Consider the following 13,465-nt stretch of genomic DNA (forward strand, 5'->3'; position numbering starts at 1 on the left):
GAGGATGTTCTGAAAACAACTTTCTCTCTCTGGAAGTAAAAGTAGAATCTTAGAAGTTACGCCAGAAGGGAAAAATCCCATAAAAATGAAGGGTGGAAAAAAAGAAGTAAAGGAAATTGTGATTAGGATTTAAAACTTTATGTTGCAAGAATCTTTAATTTCACATACAGCAAGATGGAAAAAGATTTAAGAAGAACACAGTTTTGCACAAGCAGAAGTTTAAGGGGGGGGGGTGTCTCTCTAACTGCCACCAGTATGCTTTTAGTGTTTCCCATCCATCTTTCCCAATGTAATTAAACAAAAGAGAATACAGTTCGGGGGGCGGGGGGGGGGGGGGATCACAGGGACTGAGATGAATTTGTGAGCAGTATCAGTCCCCGCGGGCTGCTGCCCTCCGGGCTCCCCCTCCCCGCGCAGACCCGACCGCAGCGCGGCCCAGCTCGGCGCCGTGAGTCGCTGCCCCGTGACGCCGCAGCGCTGCCGGCTCCAGCCCCGCCGCGGCCCGGCCCCTGCCCGGCCACCGGCCCCCCGGCCCCGGCGTCCTGCTCGGCGGCGCCCGACGCCCTCCGGGGCCGGAGCTGCCCCGGCTGCCCCGGGCCCTGCTCCCTTGGGGAGGGGGGACGGGCCCTGGCGGCCAGCACCGGCCCGGACCGGCCGGGATCCGCCCCGTCGGCAGGCCCCGGCCCCCGCGGCGTCGGCACCGGCACCCGGTAGCAGTGGGTTAGCGAGGTGCGCTGGTAAGTCTTCATCCAGAGGGGACGGATTCCCCTGCAGGGTAGGAGAGGAATAAATGTAGCATAATAGAAAGAAATAAAATAGAGACATTGGACAGATAAAAACAAGATCGTGTTACTATCAGAAAAAAAGGGGAGCCATCACCTCTGGTGAACAGTTGTGTGAAGGAAAACTCTTCAGCGGGTGGGGAAAGAAGGAAAAATCGGAAGCAAGTTATGATAGTGCAGAGCAAGCTGGAAATGCATTTTTTGGAACTGTATTCTGGTAAAAATAATCCAGAAATCAAGATGATAATTCCATCGCAGCTAACAGTTAATTACACTTTCTCACAGTATTTCAGCATTTTTTTCACACAGTTCTGTAGAAGACATGCACCTCTTTTCCCTGCATCTTTTCCTATCCCCCCCCCTTTTCTTGTTGGTTGTTTTTTTGGTTATCAGAAAAGTGTTTGCAATCTAAAATGTGTCTGTAGAAAAAAGGAGATTGACAATGTCTTTTTTCTTTTTTCTTTCTTTTTTTCTTTTTTTTTCTTTTTTTTTTTTTTTTTTGCTTTCAAGAAGCTACAGAAGCATATATAGGAAATGAAGTACAATGTAAAGGCCCTGGATGTCCTGAAGGACTTTGTTTTCAGCCAGGTTGTGGTATGAGACCCAGTCTTGTTTCACTAATGATACAGACCTAGTCAGAGAAAATCCGAGGGAAGACAGTAAGAGTGTGTAAAGGTGAAAAAGATATGACCTATGAGTAAAGCTTGAAAAGGCTGGTGTTAATAATGTAAAGAACTAAAAAAGGGACATGAGAATGGTAAAATTTGGATGTAAAGAGGAAGGGAATAAATTTACTCTCTGGATATCATGTGAAAGATTGGGCAATATGAGACCAAATCAGCTGGTGTTACTGAGACCAGCTCATTTTTCCAGGATTCTGATTATATTTGGAAACGAGACTTTTTGGTTTAGAGAAAATCGGGCATGAATCATTGGTTTTGGCAGTGTGATCAGTCATATGCAAAAATGAAGCAATAATATAATGTGCTTTTTATCTGGTAAAAGGAGCCATAAGTCTATGTAAGAGAGATCCTAATTTTTATACAAATATTCGTATTTTCAACATACATACACATACATATATATGTAAAGAACAAGGTGAAAGTTGACTAACTTCAAAATTAAGCTCTGTCTGCCTTTTTTTTCTGACAATTTCCCTTTTATTTGCATATACAATGAATTTCAGTATGTTGAAATACATCATAGTTGCTTTGGAGAGGTTCAGCAGACAGCATCATCAAAGAAAAACATGTAAGAAAACGGTGTTTGACAGCAGATCTCTAGAAATCTATAGAAATAGAAGAAGAAAATAATAACATTATGTTTTAAAGAATATTAAAATGTTTTGGGACCTTTTTATCCCTCCACCAAAATACTCCTCAGTAGAACATGATTACAGAAATAAAAACCCCTTTTTCTTCTCCATGGTCATTAGGGCTATACAAACACTATGGATAAATTCAGGAGAACACCGCCATTAATGGTAAGATTAAATCCTAGAAATAGTTATATCAGTTGCCATGGCTGATGAACATTTTAAAAAAAGAACTAGAAGTTACCAGTCTTTGTTCTTAGTTTTAGAAAAGTAATTTTTATTGTTTGCATTGGTGATTTTTTTTATGAGACCTTTAGAGGATACAGTTACACTGAAAGGAAAAAAAACCTCTTTCATTAAATATTTCATGTACTGCTACTCAAAGACTGCTGTACTATATGATACAATTAAACTTCCTTAAATATACTAAAAATGTGGACAGAACTGTATGAAATAGGAGAATGAATTATTAATACTGTAACATTATGTAGTCAGTCGAGGGCAGGATAGCTATGTATAGTAAGGACCCTTGGGTGATAGAGATCAAAGTATGGATACTCTCTTCCTGTCAACATCATCTTGATGTGAAAAATCCTATTAAAAGTGTTGTGGAAGTGAGTAACGGCTATGACAGACACTGATGCTGAACTAACATTGCTGTTTTTCATTCATTATGGTTTAGGACTGTAAAGATGCTTTGCCCTTAGTAAATAACACAAGAGATTTTCTCCTAAAAAATAGATTGTCTTGAATATCAATCTGTTAATGTTAGCATAGGCATATAATATGTTAACAACAAGTGTGGAACCTTTCGGGAAGTAATGGAGTGGTTTATGAAAATATTGTATATAATTATAGTAGCCATTTTCATATTATTAATATGAATCATGAAAAGATGCTCCTTTAAAACCTCCAACAGTACTGAGAATCAAGTGTGTATATATACTACTAGAATTCGTGATTTTACAAAGCATGTTTTTTGTGACTTATGTTAATAACCTTGTGAACAAAAATATTTTCATAAACCACGTCTAATAATTCCCACAGCTGTCATACGCTTGAAGTTACTGTAGTTTTACTGAGTGCATTAATTAGCAAAATACAGTACAACGATGTGATGACAAAAGAGAGTATGATGATATTCAAGTTTAAGGAAAGGAAAATTACATGTGTGTGCAATCATGCAATTGCATAATATTGAGACATAAAGCTGGGATGTTTAACTCCTGAAATTTGTAAATAAACTCAGTGGAAATGTATGCATTTATGCCATTCTGAATTAAGATCCTTTACAGTCATTAATGGGCTCTGAAATGTTAAAGATACTTCAAAGGCATTTTGGAAGTCTACTCTCCATTTTTGCCTTGGTGCAATTCCTTGCATGTGACATTAGCTTTAGGACTTCATCACTTTAGGGTGTTCTTAGAGTGAGTATCTGCCTCTGAGTCGTTGTCCAGTTTGTCATTATAGTTAATAAGCGTCTAGGTCCTGAAGTCGCTTAAACAGGGCTTCTGTTGGCTTTTGAGTTAGTTACTGTATTTCTCCTAGTGTCCAGCTGCTGACCCAGTAGCATATATGCACCTCCCATAAATCCTGTCACAAACCTATGCAGATTTACCAAATAGCACATGTTGCTCTGGCCTGCCCTAAGATATAAGAACTTAGGCTTTAGACCTCTGAAAATGGGCAAGGTGAGTCTTATCCAAGATGCTCAGGCACTTTCCCATATGCTTCATTGCTGTAAGCATCGCCTGGAGTTTTATTTGCAAATGTATACACTGCTACACAAAATAATCAAAACCATTCATTCAGTACATGAACATGCTAATGCTGCATGGAGATCAGTGGGACCAAGACTGAGACAATGGCCTTATCCTTTTTTATGTACTAGTGGCTCCCACTTTTCAAAAAGGTCTTCTGTTGAATCTCACATAATCTCAAGTAAGAATGAGATGATATAAAACTAACCAAGAAAAGGAGAAACCAGAATGTGGCAAATGAGGGTAGACACACCACAAGAACTATTAAATTAAGCTCTGGAATAGCAGGAGAGAACACTATCATTCTTAGACTGGCTCAGCTTCTTTCCTCTGCTGAATAAAGGGTCAGACTAGATATGTAGATATGATTGTTAAATGAGGCTTATCCCAAATCTTTTTTTTGGAAAATAGGGAGATAGGAGAGGGACAGCATATGAACATGAAAATGTTTTCCCTCTCTCCACTATCTCTATCTCCTAAAAAAAACAGTTAGTTTTGTGGCACTGTTATAATAATAAGGGCATCCCAAGAAAAATATGAAAATAAGTGATGATGTATATTTGGTTATGTTAAATTGAACAAATAGGAATCATCATATGCCTTGGTGGAAACAAAACAGAGCAAAGCAATAGGATTATTATTGATTGAGGAATGAATACAGAAATGTTAAAGCATAAAAATGTCATTTTTATTTCATTTCATTGTTTACATGGATGGTGTATATTAACCACAATCACAACAGGACTTAAAGGGTAGCAGGAATACAACTATTTCAGAGAACAGAAGATGTATCTCATTATATATATCATGTGCTTTGATGTTTTTGTTTCTAAGTTATCCTACAACACCCCTTGTTCTCTTCCGTGAATATGATGTTTGCAGTTCGAATAGATAATAAAATGTCCCCTTCAGGGAAAGATGAAGAATGAAGATCATTTGATCAATGAGCTACCTTTAAGCTCAAATAGCAATTCATTGCTTCACGTCTGACTATTAAGGCTTCTGGGAATCTCAGTATGGTTCTTCAAAAACAGATCATAAATCCACAGAGAAAATTCAGAAGCTTGCATTTCTAGGAAACATTTCTGCTTTAGAAACTAGCAACGTTTTCTTAACATTTTCATCTCCAAATCTGGTGATGCAAGCCTGTAAACTTTTGGGCTAAGATAGAGTTATTTGGAAATGTTCTGTTTCAAAGATCAGTTTTCGTATTTCAATTTATTTTAATTCCGTACAATAATTGCTGATTATCATGTGCATTGAGTTATTTTGTCATTGTCATAGCAGTGCTGAGCCTCACTTGGGATAAACAGTTCTACAAGCCACAGAAGTCTTACAACTTTCAGTTTACTTAAAGGATACCAGATTTGAAGACCGTAATAGATATCTTGGCTTCACTGGCATTTGTGATAGTTTTGTAGTAATTTCAAAGGACCTAGACTTTCACCCTAAATCTGTACCCAGAAAGAGATTTTTGTTTTACTATAAAGCAAGACAGGAAGGTTTACTACCAAGCAGATTGTTGGTTCAGATCTTTACCGTGTGCAAATTTGTGTAATCTGTAAAACTATATTGATTTAAACCGCAGAGAATCTGGACTGCTGTTTGCATAACAGTAACCAGGAATCAGCTTATGTTTATCACTTACTTATTGATCACAATCGTATATTATTATGGACTTTTTAGTTACTTTTGGCCTTGTTGATAAAGCTTAATTGAAAAGAGTGCAGTCTATCTAGAAGGCCCATGCCAGGAAATAAAAAAAATTTCATGGTCACAAAGTACTCTGATATATGTATTAAATTTTATTATTTTCATTAGATTGTTAAAACAATACAACTATAATAATGAATTCTAGCAAAACCATTTTTAAGTTTTCAGATTTCCTGCCACCATCATGTGGACTTTTAAAGATATGAATACATTTTTTTCCTTCCTTTCCTTCAGATGTTTTGGAAGGGGTAGAAACTAGTGTTTTATTATTCAAACAGAACTTCATACACTACAAAGATTGATCATTCTGTGTCTTACAGATTACTAGAAGTCGTGAAACAGAATATCTGTAATACATATTGAAGACAGAGTGCTCTGTTTTCTTCTCAAGAGGTATCTACAATACCTTTACCCAGATTTCACTTTACATGAGAGTGATAAGCATATAGATGAAATGCAGCTGGTTCAAATTTAACTCAGACATGAATGAAAAGGCACTGGTGGGATTTGAAAAATATACTAATATATGTATCAATATTACATTCTTCTATCTATTGACAATATGTATCCTAAAATCCTCAGAGCAATGTCTTTTAGAGTTGTTTCTGCTCTTGGACTAAATGTTCTGAAAAAGGAAGAAAAAGGCTGCCTTCCTTTTCTGTTCTCATAGAAAGCTTTACATTTCCAAACACATGAGAACATAATCATTGAGCTTTGACCTTTTAGCTCAACCTTCTGCTGAAGGATGAAACTAAAATCGAAACTAAACATATAACATATAAACATAGTTTCTACAACAAAGTAAACCAATAACAAAAGGACACCAAAATAATCGTGTGTAGTTTGCTGTTCAATGCCTCCTTACTGATCCATGACACCTTATGGACTAGGACCTCATCTCTTACCTCTTTGTCTTTTCTCTTTGTTATCTCTTTTCATCAAGGAAATTCAATCAAGACCAGCCTGGCAGGCTTATGAAGCCTGACCAGAAGAGCTGAGCAACCAATATAGCAGTTTATATGCATTCTCTACAGTTATGTATAGAAAATAAATACTGGTATTGTTTGGATTTAGGGTGCTCTATATCACTGATACTTGCTGTGATATTAAGAAAGATAAAACACAAATCTTGCATGAAACAGAGTTTAAAATTACTTTCATGAAGTTTAAAATATTTCCTTCTATCTGAAGAATGTTACGCAACTCTGATATTTTACTGTTGCTAGACATGTAGCTCTCCTTTCAACTGATTCCACCAGAAAATAAGCTTCAGGAAATTTATACAGTTACAACAGGGATTTCTCCTAATGACAGGACAGAATCTCAAGCTCTTGCACTGTTCTGCAGATTTGAGAAGGAAATAATGTTAAAGACAGAATCATAAAGTCATGTAGGTCGGAAGAGACCTCTGGAGATCATCTTGTCCATCCTCCTTCCTGTGGTCGAACAGTTCAGTCAGGCTTCTCTGGACATTCTCTACTCAAGTTTTAACGTTTCCAAGGATGGAGTTTATACATCCTCCCTATGCAACCTGTTCTAGTGCTTGACTATCTCATGCTATTTTTTTTTGTCCTTATATCTAGTCAGAATTTCCTGTCTTCCAGCTTTTATCCATTGCCTCTTGTCCTTCCACTATGAACCTGGGAGAAGAGTCTGGCTCTACATTCTCTACAGCCTCCTATTAGGTTGCTGACAAAAGCAATAACATCTTCTCCCTAGCTTTTTCTTAAAGATAAACAACCTAGTTCTCTTAGGGTCTCCTCTAATGTCATGTGTTCCAGCCCCTTAATTATCTTGGTTGACCTCTGCTGGACTCACTCAAGTTTATTAATGTCTTTCTTGCACTAAACTGGACAGATCCTCCTTTTCACCCTGCTTGAAGATGAGCATTACATTTGGGCTTCTCCCATCCTCAGCAACCTCCCCTGATTCAAAAATAATAGAAAGAGAGCTCATAATGACATCGACCAGCTTTCTCAGCACCCTCAGGTGCACCCATCTGACCCCATGGACTTCTGTATGTGCCAAGAGTTATGACTCCTTCCTACAGACTCTGCTTGTAGGGTTAGTGATTTGGGGTGCCTGAGAACAAAGCTTAGCAGTAAAAATTGAGCCAAAAAAAAGACATTGGAGTACCTCCTCTTTTTTTTTTTCCCCCAAGTCCTTTGTCAACAGGTACTCTACCCCACTGAGCAGCAGCCCACATTCTTCTCAGCCTTTCCTTGGCTGACAGTGCACTTACAGAAACTCTTGTTGCCCTTTACAGCCCTCCCTACTTTCAATTCCAGCTGAGCTTTGCTTTCCTGACTCTAGCCTGCATGCTCAGGCAATGCCGCTGTATTCCTCCCAGGCAGACTTTCCTCTTTTGCACCTTCTGTGTACCTTATTTTTGCTTTTTGAGCTCAGACAGGAGTTCCCAGTTTATACCTGCCGATCTTCTGCCACACTTATTCGACTTCCTGCACATTGGTATGGCTGTTCTTGTGCTCTGAGGAAATTGTCCATGAAGATCAACCAGCTCTTCTGGGCCCCTTTGCCTTCCAAGGGCAGTTCCCCATTGCATCTTGCCAAGTATATTCCTGAACAAGCCCAGATCAGCAGATTTGGCTGCTGATTATCCTATGCTTATCATTCTAAGATTTATCTTGCTCACTTCTCTCAGGATTTTAAACTCCACCTATCTCATGATTGCAGCAGCCAAGGTTCCCCTCAGCATTCACATCCTCCATGACTTCCTTGTTTGCGAGTAGCAGGTCCAGCAGAGCATCTCCCCTAATTCTTATCAATCACATGCCAAGAAATTATCATCCATACGCTTCTGAAATCCCCTACCTTTCCTGTGCTTAGTCATACTGCCCTTCCAGCAGATGCTGTGGTGGCTGAAGTTCCCCATGAGTACCAGGGCTTGCAATTGTCAGGCTACCTCCATCTCTGAAGAAGGGTTTGTCTGCTCCCTCTTTTTGATCAGACAGTCTGTAGCAGATACCTGCCACAATGTCACCTGTGTTGGTCTGTGTTGGTCATGAACTCTTGACTGGCTCATCACCTGTCCCAATGCAAAGCTCCCTGCATTCCAGCTACTCCTTTTAATCTAGCAAACCTTACTTTCCTTTCCTGGCTTTTCTGAAGTGTTCATATGCATCCATTGCAGCAGTCCAATCATGCAAGCTCCCCTCAGTCTTTATAAACATTAGTACAAAATGTTTTTCTCCTACCTGCTGTGTTTTCTTTCACAGCAGCTGATAGAGTTTAAATCCCACCTGCCCCAGATTTCCTCTGCCATAGCAGCTGATTAAACCAGTCATGCACTGTGTCTAATGCGATAGCAAAGCTAGGGAAGGAAAGAAGGAAAATCAATGCAGTCAATGAGCTGGTAATCAAGAACTTCACTGTTCTGTATGACACAATATGACATTGCAGGCTGGGTTTATATAGTAAACAAAGTAGAGGAGGGCTCATTTGAAACTGCAAGGGCTGTGCCATGGTGTGGCTTGTTTTAAAACTCTTTTTCCCTGAAAAAAACAGGTAGCAATAGTGCCTGCTTGGAATGGTTTCTGCTTCATGCTGTCTAAAAGATTTCTAGTTTATGTAGACAAATTAATTCCACAGAGCTTTCTAACAATTAAATGATATAGACAATCATGTCTAATGCTTCTGCTCATGCTTTTGTTATGTTTATTTTCCTAGTACAGATTTAGTTGCAAAGACTTCACTGGAATGTATTTTAGGTGCATTTTGCTCAATACAGGCATACAGTAGATAAACATGGTGAAATAAATCTAGAAAAGCTTTCATTTCAAACTGGTCATGTAGTAGGTTTTACATCTCAAAGATATATATATATATATATGTATGTATATGTATGTATATGTATGTATATGTATGTATATAAAAAGTTACATTTTATGAAGATTGAAGGGATAAATATACGCATACCTGTGTGGTTTTCAGAAATTTTCAGATCTTCTTGGCAGGATATACAAAGTCATTTATTTAAGAAATAAGAGATGTAGGTACAAGTCTCCTTTTAATTAAAGGAGGTTCAAAGCCATACCTACTGTTTCCAGGAAATTTCTACTGTTGATCATCCCATTTTGGAATAGTTGTCTCAGGCATCTATTTCTTCACAGGATATCAATTACAGATACTTAACTATGTACTGAAGCATTTTGAGTTCTTTTCTGGGAGCTGAGCTCTAGTGATCACTTAAGCCTGCTTTGTAAATGGCTATGTCTTTTCAGACATCTAACCCAAAGACTGCAGCCACATTGTAGTCTGAGCATGGGTTCAAGCCAGTCCTCCAGTTTACACTTGATTCCTGTCCATCTTATGAGGACAGCCTTAAAGCTGGTTGCTCAGTGCCTTAGATACCCTAGGCTTTGACTTACTATGGGTCTTCCATTTTAAGTCCTGTAGCCTACTTTTCACTTGCATCTCTGTGACTTTTCACATAAGCTATTGTGATAGTGTTTTTCAAGGGACTCTGTGGCAGTCGTCTTTCTCTTGTTGTTTCTATGCTTTTGTTCTTTTGTGCTTAGTGTCATGGCCTTCCACCTGCAAACCCTGATATTATTTTTATGGTGGGTTCTAATGGGAAGCTACTGCCATTGCTCTGGGTGTGAGAATCAGACTTTCTTTCCCCCATTGCCTACCCTTTGCTTGCTGCTTTTGGTTTATATTAGGGAACCCAGAAATATAGATTAACAGTCAATCAACATGTAACACCTGCCCCTGATCAAAGTATGCTCCAATTAGTGCTAGTAGCATCATAAGTAGGAGTAGCCAATAGAGAGTTTGAAAGAATCCTAATAAAAAACTACAGTTACTATAAGAAAAGTGGTATGGGATGACTACTGCACTGAAAAAGTTGCTTAGGGCAGGATGCTCTCCTGGGTACGTGTGTTACTTTTCCTTCTGGTTTGCTCTGGGAATATTTTTTTTCTTTTGCGCCTCTTTCTCTCTGTCTCTCTCACCCTCTTGTTTTTATTTTTCCCTGTAAGTAACTTTCATTATTACAGTCAATGTATGTCGTCAGCTATGGACCCTGCTAATAAAGCTTTGTGCCCGTAAGCATGTCTCAACACCCTTTGTGCAACACGTTGCCTTAGGAATTGCTAGCAGAGAAACTTGTGGGCTGCATTATCTATTGGTGTTGACCCAGATTTGTACTTATTTGAACTGGCAGTCCAAATTCTATCCAATCACATGACCATAGGATTTTTCCTTGACGTGCCCCAGTATTGCCTATCTCAAGAATGTATGAGATTTGTAGGCAGATAGGGTCTCCAGTATCTACAGACAAAACAGATATGTGGAATCATGGGCATTATACCTTATTCTATTGATTTCTTTTTTTTTTTTTTCAGTAGCTAGTGACTAAATACTTTTTTTTTTTTTTGCATCTTTACATTCTGGTAAAAAAGTTAGGAAGCCTAATCTGTTCTTCCTTGGCACATCCTCTATCCTGTTTAGATTTCAGAAACATGCTGGCCATTTGGCGTAGGAAAGAGAGAAAAAGCTTCTTGTGAGAGTGGAGAAGGCTAGCTAAACAGCAGCCTGCTACATTCATAGAAGAAGAATTACACTAAGCAGGATGTAAATAATATTAGCTTGTTTTGAACTGAAACATTAACACACTGATATACATAGCTGATAAACATTGCACAAGCATTTCTTCTCCCAGTTACACATCAAAATAGTATTTCTTTCACTGGGAATAGGTCTAAGGTCTTATGCTAACTGTGCACCAGACTGACCATCTAGCTTGCTGTCAATTGTTATGAAACTTGATGTGTGGACTGGAGCTAAGCTGACTGTCTGGAAGCTAAATATCTTATAACCATATGCTTGGAGTTATCTGGATTAATCCTAAACCAATTAACATGTCTTTGTTTCCCCTCCTTGTCTGACTGTCTCTTTCATACATTAATTTGTTGGTTTTGCTTAGATGGGTGAAACAGCTTTCTATTTTATTTTTCTTTTTGTTCCCCCTTTGCGTGTTAAAAATTAGCCTTTTTTAGCCTTAAAATAAAAATAACTTAGCACACTGTCCATCACTTTGGCACATGCTTTTAATAATGTGTGTAATGATCCATAATAATTATTTATTTACCTTGAAATTTCATTTTCATCAGAAGTATATTTACTATACACAAACAAGCAAACAAAAAATCTCCAATGCAGTAAGTGCCATAAAACATCCTATAAATCAAATCAGTTCAAAAGGAAGGTAATTGAAAACTCTCAATTTAATATGATTAAGTAGCTGTAGGTCCAGAATTCACAGAGGAAAACAAAACAAGGAAAACCATGGACAACAATATTTTTATATATTCAGAGTCTAGACTAACTTTTACTTTCAGTTTACTGAAAGTAACTTTTCAGTTACTTTCAACCTGTCATTGAGAGAGTTTTTCTCACTTAAAAACCCCCAGAAATTATTTTTACATTAATATGAAAAATCTTAATTTGCTTAAATCAATTGTTTTTCGTAGCACAAGATGAAAGAAACATGTCCATCTTGTAACTTCTTTTCTAAAATAATATATGGACCACCCTATTAACCTCATCCTTTCATGAGTGCCAGGAATGAAGTCTCTTCAACTACTGGGGACCCTGTCTTCTGTAAAGCTTCATGTTAATTCAGGTTCACTACTTAATGAGTAATGAATTCTATTCTTACAGAGAATTTTGACTTAACCATAAGGTGGATGGAAAGTGATACGTTGTTACGGAAACCAGGAGACTGAAGAGTGCTAGTTCATAAGGTAATGGGAATCCAAATGTACCTTTAATTTTATTTAAAGCGCGTTTCCAAGTATTCTTCTATCTATTTCATAATACCTGACTGTTTGCTATTTGATCATGTTTCAGATTAACTGGTATAGACGATAAATGTAAAAGATACTTAGTCCTGATACCATGATCAGAATTGAAGAGGAACTATAATTCATCAACCAGAGGGAGATGTTGATGCATAGAGTCCTGGGAATATACACAACATAGTGTTGCTTTACTCAGAAATTCAGATGTTCAGATCTGCTCTTGACTTTGCAACAACTAAATTTACAAAACTTACGGTTCCTTAAATACATACAGTTCTGTTGGTGGATTTTTCAATGCCACCTAAAACAAGACTACCAAGCCAGAGAAGCCTGTTCCATACCTAAGATCCAGTGGCACTTACAAAACAAAGCTCCTCTATTTATTTCATTGGCATGGTGCATTCAGAATGAGTCCAGCTCACAGGAAGCATCACAGAGAAATCTCTCCTTTTTCGGGAACTTGTTATGAAGTAATGGCATAGGAGACCCAATTATAGACCCAAATCTATTCCTAGCATCAGGGAAGACAAACTCACATTTTTAAGACTTGTGGTCAGTCTGTGCAGCTTCAGGAACTCTGTTGTCCTTGACTTCTTTTGTAATCAGTGTAGAAGCACTATAACATCCAGAAGGGGATTTTCATGACTGATCTCCACTGATTATGAACAAAGCTTTTTAGTCTTTTAACTTAAGCACCAGTGTGAGTCAGTGTGCTGAAAGAATCCAGATCTTCCTTACTGGAAGAATACGTTATCTCCCAACCTGCTACAGCAAAGAGGTTTCTCCATCCCCCCTTCAGAAGCCATTCTACTTTGTGTAAAATGCTAGCGGAATCATAACTGGGTCAAAGATCAAAAAATAGTAAATGGATTAGGTCTCTGTAGGTATGGAGAAAGTTAGATTTCAGTTCTTTTACAATGTCTTTGCTGCAATGTTTTTAATGTATAAAGAAAAGTTTTGCTTTCAATTTCTTCATGGGATTGGCATAGATTTGTAGCAATTGGGGTTTTTTTCTCCCCTTCTTTTTTTTTTTTCCCCCTCAGAGGTAATTTCAGGTGTTTTTTTCAGGTA

General features: G+C 38.1%; 1 long non-coding RNA gene across 1 annotated transcript in view; it reads left to right on the forward strand.

Moving 5' to 3' along the window:
• Positions 1–446: 446 nt before the first annotated feature.
• The window catches only part of LOC112988494 (uncharacterized), a 59,598-nt gene continuing 46,579 nt past the window's right edge, over positions 447–13,465 (forward strand). Inside the window, exons 1-2 of the long non-coding RNA XR_010387218.1 lie at positions 447–737; positions 12,255–12,337. This is a non-coding gene — a long non-coding RNA (uncharacterized LOC112988494). The remainder of the gene's footprint in view (positions 738–12,254; positions 12,338–13,465) is intronic.

The sequence above is a fragment of the Dromaius novaehollandiae genome, chromosome 1 (genome assembly GCF_036370855.1).
Source record: "Dromaius novaehollandiae isolate bDroNov1 chromosome 1, bDroNov1.hap1, whole genome shotgun sequence".
Lineage (NCBI taxonomy): Eukaryota > Metazoa > Chordata > Aves > Casuariiformes > Dromaiidae > Dromaius > Dromaius novaehollandiae.